At 38.5% G+C, this 14,480-nt stretch overlaps 1 long non-coding RNA gene across 4 annotated transcripts in view; it reads left to right on the plus strand.

Annotated features, from left to right (window-relative positions):
- LOC123349638 overlaps positions 1 to 14,480 on the plus strand; it is a 62,427-nt gene that overhangs the window by 23,223 nt on the left and 24,724 nt on the right. The window contains exons 1-2 of one of the 4 annotated variants that reach the window (XR_006573609.1): positions 6,775 to 7,163; positions 12,568 to 12,644. The exons of the other annotated variants lie outside the window; for them this stretch is intronic. This is a non-coding gene — a long non-coding RNA (uncharacterized LOC123349638). Of the gene's footprint in view, positions 1 to 6,774; positions 7,164 to 12,567; positions 12,645 to 14,480 lie in introns of those variants that run through there. 4 annotated transcript variants of the gene reach the window in all.

Raw genomic sequence — 14,480 nt, forward strand, 5'->3', positions numbered from 1 at the left:
AGTAGCCGAATAGACCATAAAATAAAAACTGGACTGAACTTAAACTCAACCTTTTGCAGTTTGTTTAACCTTCTTCATAGATTAAAATTCTTTTTGTTAGAATACTCTTTAAATATTAAAATAAAAAAGGAAATCGTTTTGGCTGGTATCTTCAGATCTTCTAATCTTGCATGCTTCTGTGGGTTAGAGGAACCTCAGAATGTGTTGAATTCCTCTGACCTGAAAGTCTGAAATGTGAAGCCAACAAAGGGGCCCTTTAACCTGAAAACAATAATGTCCATTTAATTTGTGTAACTTTACAGAGTATTCTAAAAATGTAATTTGAACTTTGAATACATTTTTACAGTGAAGTGCCATAGGTTCCATGCAATGTAAAGGATGCCAGCTAATTGGAAGGATAGACAAGAAACAGATAACACTGAACACTCTCATTGAAGTACACATTTTTTGTGACAACCTGTAAATACAGAACACTTGCAGAATTAGTGTTAAAATCACAGTATTGGTACTACTTAGCTAAACTTCTAAGATCAACAAGTCTGCCTTATGAAATCATCAAGTATTTATTTAGGAAGATTTCACAAAAGTCCTTGGATCACATTTTTTACAATAAAGGTTTCATAAAGTGAGTGTGCATCCTAATTGTTTATTTACACAATATTAATATTCAGACAGAAGGATCATGGAAGCTCAGTTAATTAAATATAAATTAATGTGGTGGAATATTTAATTATCTATTCTACACCTCACAACTAATGATTATGTAAATGCCTTGCATTTATTCTTGTTCCCAGGAAATTAACTTAATGGCCTTCAACAAATGAACATTTTGTATGCATTGCAGGACACTTTATCTAAATTTTAACAGCATGGTATTAGTTTCAGATAATAACATGATTACACAATTTAAAATGTAAATGTATACAACACTTTTTTGGTTTTCTTGCTTTTACACTGGAATATAAAGTAGAACAAAAATCTTCTTATGGGAGTTAAACCCTGAAGTCCCATGGTCTAGTTTGTGGCCAGCCCTTGGATTTCTTTCTTTTATCCTCTCTTCAGAGGCCATCTACAGCTGAAATCCTTGTGCTCTCCTACTCACAAGGACTGGTCCTAGTAATTGCTGCTAGCATTCTCATAAGGGCCTAAGTAGCACTGACAAGAGGGACAGGGAGAAGGGGAGAAAATGGCCTACCCCACCATTCACCCATTCCAGTGGAGCTGAGCAGTCACAGAGAGATGTCTGCACAGAGTCCTCTTCAAGGGTGGCACAGAAGGTAAACTTCCTAAAAGCTCCAGAACACATAGTGGATCTCTGAGGGTCAGTGACTTCCAGAGTTCCTGCTAATGGCTCTTCACCACCCTAATGCAGGGCTCTGAATTAATGCTGCAATTTACTGTTAAATATATTGCTCAATGGGCTTCAAAAAGAGCCTATGTTTGCAACAGACAAGGAAACTAAAAAAATTTTTTTGAAAGGCAAGTGTGTTTTCCGTAGATAGTTAAATCGGTGCTTACACACAAAGTCATCCATAAAGGAAACCATTTGATATTTACGTATAGAAAATACATCAGCGCACTGCAGTATTTTCATCCTCCAATTTTTTTTTTATTTTTTTTATTATTTTTTTACGTTTTATTTTTTGAATTATCAGGCAGTTTTGCATGTGTTCCCCTTGGAACCAAAAATACTTTCAACTAATCTGAGGACGAGATTACTGTAATTACTACAAGTACCATTAACTGCCACTAAAGTACATACCGGATATAGATTTAATTTGCCAGGAAAAAAGTTCCTTGCTACAAACTGTTGTAATTAATATGCACTACATCACAGAAATTAATATAGAAAAGTTATGCTGCTCTAGAGGGGAGGAGTGGAGGTTATTTAGGTCTTATGTATGACTCAAAAAAGAAGACTGCTGATTACAGGCTATACATCTGTAGGCCTAGAAATACCAGTGCAGACAACCAAACAGAGCGTTTTCCATCCCAGAGAAATTATTGGCTGGATGCACTACAGTGAGAGAGGCAGACTACTGAGGGCCAGATCCAATACATATTGGAGTCAATAGAAATACTCCAACTGATTTCAAGGGGCTTTGAATTAGCCCTTCCGTGACTAAGCTGAAAATGTAACAGAAAAATTATACTTACATTTTCAAAGCATTTTCCTTATTTTACCATAGTGTCACAATGCTGAAGTGTCTTTGAGCATTGGGATCCAATTTCTTAGATAGGTGTGAAAAATGTGTAATTCCTTCTGCGTGGTGCAGTTCCTCACCATACCAGGCAACTTATTTCAATGCAATCATTAGTTTAATATTTTAATTGATTTTGCTACGATATTGCTTCATATCTGTAAGATGGCAAGTGTTTGATTTATTCAGGATACCACAGGAGTATGCCAAGCGCCTATCCTCTGAAAATCAAGCCCCACTAAAGCATCTCAAATGGAGCTCCAAAAATCACTAGTCACATCTGAAAATATGTCAAATCCCAGAGCTAGAAGGCTTAGAAAGATAGAAATCTCTGCTCTGTCTACAGAGGATGCGGGAAAAGTCCGCTCTGGCAGCCTCATTTACATGAATTACAATTAGGGCTTTTGATTAATCACATGATTAACTAAAAAAAATTAATTGCGATTAAAAATATTAATTGCAGTTTTAATTGCACTGTTAATAGAATATCAATTGAAATTTATTAAATATTTTGGATTTTTTTTCTACATTTTCATAGAGATATTTTGTGTTGTAATTGAAATCAAAGTGTATATTTTTTATTCCAAATATTTGCCAAATATTTGCACTGTAAAAATGATAAGCAAAAGAAATAGTATTTTTCAGTTCACCTGATACAAGCACTGTAGGGCAATCTCTTTGTCATGAAAGTGCAAGTACAAATGTAGATTTTTTTTTTGTTACATAACTCCACTCAGTCCTACTTCTTGTTCAGCCAAACACTCAGGGTAGGTCTATACTTACCTGCCGGGTCGACGCGTAGAGTTCGACTTCTCGGAGTTCGAACTATCGCGTCTAATCTAGACACGATAGTTCAAACTCCGAACGTGCTCCCGTCGACTCCGGAACTCCACCACCGCGAACGGCGGTGGCGGAGTCGACAGGGGAGCCGCGGACTTCGATCCCTCGGCGTCTGGACGGGTGAGTAGTTCGAACTAAGGTAGTTCGAGTTCAGCTACGCTATTCGCGTAGCTGAACTTGCGTACCTTAGTTCGACACCCCCCCCAGTGTAGACCAGGCCTAAGACAAACAATTTGTTTACATTTACAGGAGATAATGCTGCTCACTTCTTGTTTACAATGTCACCTGAAAGTGAGAACAGGCATTTGCATGACACTTTTGTAGCAAGAATTGCAAGGTATTTACATGCCAGATATGGTCAACATTGTATGCCTCTTCATGCTTCGGCCACAATTCCAGAGGACATGCTTCCATGCTGATGACACTCATTAAAAATATGTGTTAATTAAATTCGTGACTGAACTCCTTGAAGGAGAATTGTGTGTCCCTTAGTCTGTTTTACCCACATTATGCCATATATTTCATGTTAAAGTAGTCTCAGATGATGACCCAGCACATGTTGTTCATTTTAAGAACACTGCAAATTTGACAAAACGCAAATACGGTACCAATACGAGATTTCTAAAGATAACTACAGTACTCGACCCAAGGTTTAAGAATCTGATGTGCCTTCCAAAATCTGAGAGGGACGAGATGTGGAGCATGCTTTCAGAAGTCTTAAAAGAGCAACACTTCGATGCGGAAACTATAGAACCTGAACCACCAAAAAAAGAAAATCAACCTTCTCTGCTGGTGGTATCTGACTCAGATAATGAAAATGAACATGCATCGGTCCACACTCTTTTGGATTGTTATCAAGCAGAACCCATCAGCAGCATGAAAAAATGGAATGTTGGTTGAAGCATGAAGAGACATATGAATCTTTAGCGCATCTGGCACGTTAATATATGCCATGAGAACGCCTGTTTTCACTTTCAGGTGACATTGTAAACAAGAAGTGGGCAGCATTATCTCCTGCAAATGTGAACAAACTTGTTTGTCTGAGCTATTGGCTGAACAGGAAGTAGGACTGAGTGGATTTGCAGGCTCTAACATTTTACATTGTTTTATTTTTGAATGAAAGGTTTTTTTGTTTTTTTTGTCACATAATTCTACATTTGTAATTTCAACTTTCATGATAAAGAGATTGCATTACAGTACTTGTATTAGGCGAATACTATATACTATTTATTTTGTTTTTTTATAGTGCAAATACTTGTAATAAAAAATAAAGTGAGCACTGTACACTTTGCATTCTGTGTTGTAATTTAAATCAATATATTTGAAAATGTAGAAAACATCCAAAATAAATGGTATTCTATTATTGTTTAACAGTGCAAATAATTGTGATTAATTTTTTAATCGCTTGACAGCCCTAATTATAATATTGGTTGCCCATAGTTCCACATACTGTATTTTGTTCCACTAATAAGAATTTATCAAAATTGTTACTGTAACTGCATTCAGGGAAAGGCTTGGGAATTATTGTGTAGATCACCCTGATGTTACAGGGAATGGACTCTGATTTGGAAATGGAATTTCATTTCAACAAGAGTGGGCAGATGTCTCAGACTTGGAATGCAGGATCTCTGTCCCAGGAAGCTGAGACTATGTGCCAGGGTAATGTTTTGCTATGGGTTCCCTGCCTAGAGATTCTGAACCCTGTGTGGAGCAATTCTGTGGGCCTGGAACAGCAGTTGTAAAGAGCTGACATCACAGTGAGGCCTCAGGGGACCAGTGTTTGTGGCACAGACCTGGTCTTCATAAGATGGCCTGACCAGACCAGCAGTGGAAGAACTGGATTCAGCACTGGACCAGTTAGCTGCACATCAGAGTGGGACCTGGTGGTGTGGCCTTTGCTGGACTGAAGTAGACAGGCAGAGTACAGCAAACTCCTGATGCTGAAAGATTACAACTCAGTTCAGTTGGACTTATCAGTGCAGTTTCTGTGGGTGGGAACTGCTTTGTGACTCAGGGGTTTGGATGTCAACAATCCAACAATTCCTAAATTGGAACTGTGGGATTGGCCATCCTCCTGATACTCTGATTGGATTGTGCTCCTTTCATTGTATGCAAATATAGATAGCTATCCTATTTTTTCCCTTGTTGTTCCAAATAAAAGGTGTTTGGAAGTGGGGAAGAACTATTTGCAAAGATGATCAAGGAGGTTAGATAGAGCCGGTCAAAAGAATTTTTGGAAAATGCAGTTTTATTGAAATCAGAACACTTCACAGATTTTTTTTTATGAGAATTTCTTCAGAAAAAAAATGAGAGGTTTTGACCAGCCTTAGTTTAAATGGTTGAAGTTGCAAGGAACCAGACAAAAATAGTAGAAAGAGAAACTTCTTTGTCAAAACATCCGGAGTTATATCATTGGTGGGACGGCCTGAACCACAACTCAAATTCTTTGAAATAATGGACTCCTCTACGCCACAAAGTTAACAGTAGTCAAGCAAAAAAGATTAACCTGGTTTGAGTTGAACTGTATTATAATAACATAGACAAGATAGATGAGGTAGTAGCTTTTATTGGACCAACTTCTGTTGGTGGAAGGTACAAGCTTTCAAGCTACACAGCTCTTTTGGTCTAGGAAAGAAAGCAATCAAGCAGAGTGTCTGAGCTAACTACAAGTTGGGACAGATGGTTAATCAGAAGGGTTAATGTGGGAACTGGTTACTTGAAATGAAATGAGCAATCTGGGGGTTAGATTGTTGTACATAAAAGGTTGTACATAAAAGGTTTGAATTGAGCAATTAAGGGTAGCAGGCAATGTGGTATGTTACAAATTGTTGTAATGAACCATAAAACCAGTGTCTCTGTTAAGTTCATGACTGATGGTGTCTAGCAGAGTTATGAATTTAATTTCCCAGGCTTGCCTTTTGAAGGTGTTGTGCAGGTTTCCCTTGAGGACAAATATTGAAAGATCAGATATGGAGTAACCATTTTGTGAAAAGTGGTGATAAGGTGTTTTTGTCTTCCTTCATTTTTCTATGCGAGTTCATTTGAGAGTGTAGTGGTTGTCAGATTTCATCCATATAGTTGTTGTTGTTGGGGCATTTGATGCACTGGATGAGGTACACCACCATTTGTGATAAGCATGTTTAGGACCCATGAATCATGAAAGGCTTATTGTAGGGGAGTGGGGTATTGATCATTGTAGCAGTGGAGTTATGTCTGCAAGTTTTGCAACTGTTTTGACAGGCTCTAGCACTGTTTTGAGTTGGTGTGCCCTGGTCTGTGGGGAGCTTGCTTCTGATAATGAGGTGGGAGGATGGGATTATTTGAAGGCCAGAAGACAAGGGTTGAAAAAGATTTCTTTCAGGACATTGTGCCCATCAAATATGGCTTGTAATTGTTTATGTGATACCCCATATAGGTTCCAGTGTGGGGTGGTAGGTGACAATTAGGGCTGTGGAGTCATTGAAGCAGGTTATCCAGGAGTATTTGGTTGGCCCTTCCAATAATGTGATCTAGTTCTCTGGTGTGTCCTTGTTTAATGAAGGCAGTTTTAAGTGTGTTTGTGTATCCCAGACTGTCTCCTCAGAGCAAACTCTGTGGTATCTGAGTGGCTGGCTGTAGATGACAGAGCTTTGGTGTGTCTAGGGTGGTTGCTGGATCTGGGGAGATGTGATGGTGATCAGTTGGTTCTTTGGAATGTTCCTTCCATTTCTAGCATTCCACTGTTGAAGCCGATCATGTTGTCCAGGAAGTTGATGCTTGTGTTGGAGTGTCATGGCCGGGTCATGGTCAGCCAGACCAGCTAGTCAGAGCCACAGTCTGCAGTCACAAGAGAGGAGTTGAATCAGGCCAGGTCAGGATATCAGGAGGTCAAAGGCAGGAGACAGACTGGAGAGCAGAACCATGAGTCAGATGTCAGGAGTCAACTGAAGTCAGAATGCCAGGAAATCAAGGCAGAGGAGCGGGAGTGGGAGGCACAGAGTTCAGAGTAGTGTGGAGCCCAGTTGTTTGGCTAGCTAGCTGCTGCTAGCTTAAGTCAGGTTGGCCAATCAGCTGCTCTGGGAATCTGCCAGTTGGACCTCAGGAGCAAAGCCTCACACTGGGCCTGGGCTTAGTGGATCATAGGTAAGCAATTGTCAGCAGGGGAGTGTTGCCAGAGAAGTGTTGGAGTGTGGCCATTCCCATAAATGCTGCAGGCTCCGACTGAAGACCCCTCTGTCATGACAGAGTGTAATGGGTGGGTGGTGGCTGTTGAAATTGTTGTAGAAAGCTATGAAGGAGTTTAGACCTGTCCAGAGGATGAAAATATCAATGATGTATCTTAGGTACATTGTTGATTTCCTGGTGCTTTTTTCCAGAAATTCTTTCTCAAGGTGGGCCATGAAGAGATTGGCATATTGGCGAGCCATCTTGTTACCCATGTCTGCTCCCATGGTATGGGATTAAATGGATGAGTTTGCAAATGTGTTTTGGGTGGATTTCCAAGTGTTGTGCATTATCTTGGTTGTATATGAGGAAGACAGCAATTCCCACGTGGGGAGGTTTCATCGCTGGTGGCAAAGATAGTGTTCTGGGGGAGATTGGTAATGCTGTGGAGTATAATAACGTAGTATGTTTCTGTGGGTGGAAGTAAACTGTGTGTTATCTACAGGTTAAAAAATTGTGCATTAACTTGGGTAGCTAAAGCCCAACTTTGTCATATTTCTTTAACCTGGTTATAAAATAGTTTGAGAAGCAGGACATAAAAACCCTGCATTAATAGTCAATTGTGCAGCATAGACAGGCCTAAACATTGCCATTTGTCTTGATAAAAATAATAAGTGATTTCTCCTGTTTTGTTCCGGACCAAAGAATGTACCAGTTCTGTTTGCCATGTCCTGCTGACATTTGGATCACACTGGTAGAATAGATGTAAAACTGATTTTTACTGTCATTAGCAGAAGAGGTGGGAGGGCGTCACCTGGCCCATTCCTTTGCACTTTGTGACTAAGCTTTGACACAGATGGCTTTCCCCTGCATGGCAGTAGCCTGTGAAACCCATTGAGAAAATGGTCTAGGTGATGTTTGATCCAAGACAAAGGATAGAGCAGCTTGAAAGTGAATTCTCCACACATGTCATGTCAAAAGGCGAAGTATTTTTACAGCTATGAAGCATGGTTTGGGGAGAAGGAGGAATATTTTTTTCCTCCACTTTGAAGTGATATTCTTCATCTTCTTTTTTGTTTTAAGATGCAATGGCTGTAATTAGAAAGAGGAATTCAATTGGAGATAAAGCTGGAGAACCAAGGGACTGAATTGGTTGAATACTCACTTTTTAATGTATTATTATTTATTATTAATTATTATTATTATCTTATGTATTTATTTTGTTAAAACATAAACAATGGCTGAGATATGGGGTTATTTTGGAGTAAAGGAAATTGGGTCAACACTGCACTTGTAGAGCCACATTTTCATAGGCCAATGAACCTGTCTTCTAAATCAATTAACTGTTATTGCTAATAATAATCCTTAACCCTTCTATACTTGTAAGTGTTTTTCATCTTTAATGCACTTTACACTAGAGATTGGCCCTGAAAAGATTACTTGGGGATATTTGGATTTGAAGTTTGCAAGTCAGGCCAAGCTCATTAATGGGCCAGTCCAGAACAACAAATACAAACACAACCAAAGTTAGGGAGGTCTGGATTCATATTCAGTTCTGTAGACAAAGTTTGTAAGTGTGGCTATTTTACACATTATAGAGAGAAGGTGGGTCAGATGGTATTTTTTTCTTTTACCTCTCTCTCACTGACAGAGGTTTGTCCAATAAAAGATATTGCCTCACCCACCTTATATCTCTAATATCCCGGGACCAACATGGCTACAACAACACAGCATACTTTTACACCAGTTAGCTAATTACTAGAGATGATCAAAGATGGTTAACTAAAATATTTTTGTAAGAAAGTGTTGATGACATTTCTAAAATTGAAAAACCTTTGACTAGCTCTACTAATGAGTTAATTTTCTCCACATCTTTTAGAGGTATGTCTGTTACCATTTTACGGATGGTTGTCTAATGCAGATTGGTAAAAGCTGGGTGATCCCATTCCCAGTTTATTCATAGACAAATCATTCAGACCGACATTTTCAAAAGTGCTCACTAATTTGAGGTGCTTTTTTTTGTCTTTTTTTTTAAGAAGTCAAAAATGTGAGAAATTTGAGAAACTTGGTGTCTAATTTTCAGAGATGCTAACCACCCGTATCTGAAATTAAAAGGATTTAAGAGTGCTCAGCAGTATTTTTCAAACTATTGGGCCCTAGGCATCTCAATTTGAGGTATTCTAAATTAGTAGATTATTTTAAAAAATGGTGCTAGTGATTTGTCTAAGGCCGCACAGAGACTTGGTGTCAGATCCAAGAGAGCGCCTATGAGCTCATTGTCCTCAGAACCTGGGTAAGATTATTCCTTGCTTTCATCTGCATGTGCAAAATCCAGGGTTTTGAATAAACAAATGCTGGAGGCATACACAAATCTGGGCTTCTGTATATGTATGCAAATGATTTCACCTGCAAGCCTTAGGTTGTAAATTTGGAGAACATTTTTTAATTTTTTTATGTTGTATGTTCCTAAAAGCTCATGCTTCATTGGCCACCTGCAGGGGTCAGGAAAGAATTCCTTCCAGCTGTCCCTCCCCAACATACTCTGTTTGGTTGGTTTTTGCCTCCTTTCTCAGAAGCATCCCACCAATTTATTAACAAAAGAACATTGGCTAAGTGATCCAAAGTAGAAGGAATAAAGTTAGAAAGAGTTACAAACAAAAGTAAAAATACACTTTCTCATGGCTAAGACCTAACTTAACAAGAACAATCTTTCTTCAAGGTTCTTACCAATCTTCCATTCCCAGAGACTTCAACCCCCAGGGTTGAAGGACCCATCTTTCTCAGAAGCATCAGAGATGACCATGGCTGTAACTGAAACACTGGGTGGGGTGGGCCAGTGCTCTGAAGAGCCACCAACCATTCTTTCTCTCTCTCTCAGGTGCTTGGCTGGTTAGTTCTCTCTTACATGCTCAGGGTTTGACTGCTGCAATGCTTTGGTCTAATGTCTGTTCTTTTGTGCTGGGAGTAGCCTGTGATATACTGGAGGTCAAACTAGATAATCTGGTGGCCCCTTCTGTCCTTAGCCTCTGCGATTATGACTCTAAAATGTGGACTTAATGTCTTGTCAGTTTCTAATTTTATTAAATCTTTTATTAATCAAACCAATTAAAACACTATGTAACACAATTCTATTTCAAAATATTACAATTAGTTCATTACCCCTTCAAAAGGAGAGAAGGGTCAAAGCCTTCACATGGTCCACCCCCAGCCTCCAGCTGTGGGAGCTGTTGTCTCCATGAATTAACAAATCCATTTTTAAACTAATATGAAGAGATGACTATTTTTAAAGCCTCTTCACTAGAACCTGATGCGCTGTTCTAGGGTGAAATAAAGGATAGTAGCTTTTTGATTAAGATCATTTTTGATAATGCTAAGTACATGTTGAAAACACTTTGTTCTTCAGATTCAGAAAATGTACACATTTATACTCATTCACTTGTCATAATTGTCATCCAAAAATCAGTTGAACAATCACAGTGAAGTGCAGCCCATGAAAGCCCATTGATCAAATTAAAATTAATTAGTTTACATTGTATTCTTTATGCAATATGATCCATCCCAGACATCTTGTTCAGGGTTACACATGTGTCTCTGAGATAGCTGTGTGTCTCTGCAATACAAATGAGTGAAACTACAGTAAGTAACACACAAGGTCCAGAATTTTACATCTTGCCTCTTCTGAATCCCTTGCTGATTATGTTACTTGGTGTATCTACTATGCATTCAGATGCTAGAATAACTTCCATTTTCTTTTATTTTTGTGACAAATGAATGAGTCGACTAGTTCTTTCTGAAAGTGAGAAATGTTTATCGTAATATTGCTTAGAGATGAGCAACCTCTCGTGATGAGCTTAGCAAACAAGACTTATCTCTCAAGGAGAGCTGAGTGCATGCAACAATCCTGTGGGGTACTCAACGCTTTGCAGGATCAGTCCTCAAATGAGAAATGAAAAGAAGGAAGCAAATGACAAAGAGGAGAAAAATAATTGTTTTGCATGTCTGTTTTAGAGACCAGTTCAACTTTCACTCTAGTCAATGGGAATCTTTCCACTGAGTATAATGAGAGATGATCAAGCACTTAATTAACTTTCTGTAACTCTGAGTGCTGTACCACTTAAACATCTACCTATGCAGAGACTGTTGTCGGAATGGCATGGATTTAAGGCTTTGTCCCTTAGATATTCTGAAGTGGGAGTTCTGTGTACAGAACAGCTACAGATGTCGCACTCATAATGGATTGTCAGGGTAATATTTACCTGACCCCTGTTCCCCTAAGTGTTGGAACTCTGCAGAAGAGATTAAAGGGGACACAATAGGACAGTAGCAAGTGATCCCAGGAGAGTTTAGTTTGAAAATAAGTAGCAATGAGGCTTGGGCAAATCTACATGGCAAAATGATAAAAATGCCATCACAAGACTAGACGAGAGCTCACAGCATTATTACCTCTGGTAGTATGGTCTATTCCCGGTTCTCTGGCTGAGGCATCAGTCCTACACTCTGATCTGCACAGAGTCCCATTTTAATGTTAAATGAAATATTTCTTCACAGTTGATAACTCTGTAAATATTTTGCAATATACTTTAAATTCCCCCAAACAAGCTAAGGCTCAGAGGCAGGAGCAGGTTGCAAGAAAGTAACAGTTGCCACAGTGCTGTCAGAGAGGGTACATGTTAATATCAGAGAGAACTCCTAGCTACCACTGTGATGATAGTTACTCCCTAAAATATAATAGGTTACTATTACACTTTTCATTTCACATTTGTACATAGTACCTATTGGACTATGAGGCATTTATCATCCCTTTTCATACATATCAAACAAGCAGAGAGTTTATCAATTCCTATGATTTCCAAGGGGCTCGCTGAAATTTAATGAAATCCCCATTTAAATTTTGGACCAAGCCCTGCAATCATTTCATATTTGTAAGTATTGGACTACTAAATCAATATGAGTACTGAGCATAGATCCTGACCTTGCAAATAATTACTACTAGGCATAGTGCTTATTACTGTGAATAGTTTTATGGAAGTCAATGCACTATTTACAACAATGTGGTAAAATCAATGGGAAACAGGATGAGGCCCTATGCCTGATAGTAAGTATTTCTAGGATCTGGCCCAATGAGACCAAGGTAAATACCTAATTCATATGAAACTCTTCACATTAAGTTTTGATGGTGGTGGTGGGTTTTTTTGTTTTTGTGTGTTTAGTATTGTTCACTCAAACACAGAGCTAATTCTGCACACACATTCTAAGTGACTCTTACTTAATCAGAAATAAGCTGAACTATGTATTTCATAATCAACCAGCAGAACTCTACTGTATGTGTTCATCTTGTCTAAATGCTAAAGTAAACACCAAACTTCTGTTCTCTGACTTGCAGGAGCTAGGCAGAGCAGTGGGGGTTTCAATTAAAATCCACAGGAAAGGAAAGGAATATGTCAATAAAACCACAGACTTGTAAGTACTGCATACTAGTTTGCAAACAAACACAGCAAGCATTCTTGGAGTACGAGTCTATTACTGTAAATTTAGACTGAATGCACGATGTTGAAGGTGACTGTCCCAGCATGATCTTCCTTCATTGCGTGTACAGTGGAATGCTCTCTAGCTTCGTTCAATAGCTCGATTTAGACATAGTGCAATGAGACTATTAGTAATCGGGAAAAACTCCATGAAGAGGAAGAACCACTTGAGGAAGATTAGGACTGTCTTGTTCTGTTTTAAAAGCAAATGCGAAGTAAAAGAATATGAGATGTGGATTGATTTTCAGGCACTATTGATTGTACATTACTTTTGTTTAATGTAGACATTGGTTGAACAGAAATGTAAATGACGTGATTTGAATGATACCTCTTTTGCAAATATTAGTTGTCATTAGAATAGATTATGTTGATAATTAATTAGTTATAGAAAGGGTGTAATCACTGTGTAGAAAAGATTGCATATTTTACAGTGACGGAATCTTGAAGGAGGGCAGCCAAGGTGAAGGGAGTATATCAACAATTTACAGTTTATAGAATACTATATACTCTAATGCATTTTTTAAGTGCAATGCACCCTATGGTGTTTTTTATTGCAATCATATTAAAGAGATGAACCATTTAGAGCAAACAATATGGTTTACCTAATTAATTAAGTGCAGCTTAGGCTTAGTGCAGGTTAATAACTAGCATTAAATATACTGGCTTCACATTATGTTTGAACTATTAATAAAGTAAACTTATTAACTGCCTAGAATATTACAATTAGTTCTGAACTCATAAAGAAAAATTAATCGCTCCTATAGCAGAAAAGGTATAGAAATATGCAACTGGTTTTTTTTGTTTGCTTCTCTTTAAGCAGTCTTTCTTTCTTTCTTCTAAACAGCTATATTTTGAGGAATTAAAAAAACACAAATAAAAAAAACTCAGCTTTGAAATTGGCAGTACAGCATTTGACGCCACTGTGGTTCGATCTCCCTAGTGATTTAGGGAGTCATTTTCAAAAGTGCTCAGGCTTGGATTAACTCTGCTCCCATTGAAGTCAAATTTACCATTTGCTGGCTCACATCTGAAAATCTGTAGAGGAGGTGTAAAATCCTGCCATGTTAAGACCTCAATTTTGCAAAGATTTATGCATGTGCTCAATCTTATGCACTGTGAACCGTCCCATTGGAATCAACATGCCAGTCTATGCAGGAAGCCTAAAATGTCAACACTCACTTAGCACAACAATAAATGATTTGACAAGGTTCAAGGTAGTGGAGGAAAAGGCCCTGTGACATAGGCTGCAAGATCTCTTGAGATCAAGAATGTAACTCATGTTCTGTCATAATCTAAGGAGAGTCATGTGTAGTTATTTTATGAAACTTCTACATGAACTTCCACTGTTATACAGATGGCCAAGGGAAGCAGCTTCCTATGCACCCCATAAAATGATGGATATCAAAGGGCAGTATCGAAACAACATCTTAGTAGCATGAGGGAGCACAGTCCTGATGGCTATACTATGTTTCTGGTGAGATATAAAAGCAAAGTTTTGGCTCTGTGTAGTTAAATAAATAAAACAAAACTCCAATGTCACTTTTCATAAGAGTTCTAGAGTGGGTATCCTTGTCAAATTCCAGCTGGACTAGAATATGCATCCTACCTAAAATGTCACCTGATATTTCAGCTAGCTATGGCATTCTTCATGTTTTATCCCAAACTGTTGTTGTTGTACACTATTTAGAGAGTAGGTATTCTTCCTGTAGAGTCACTGATCCTCTGCAATTCAGACCTGTGGCAGGGTGACAACTCATTGGCATGGCGCCTC

This window comes from Mauremys mutica, chromosome 14 (assembly GCF_020497125.1).
Source record: "Mauremys mutica isolate MM-2020 ecotype Southern chromosome 14, ASM2049712v1, whole genome shotgun sequence".
NCBI classification, from domain to species: domain Eukaryota; kingdom Metazoa; phylum Chordata; order Testudines; family Geoemydidae; genus Mauremys; species Mauremys mutica.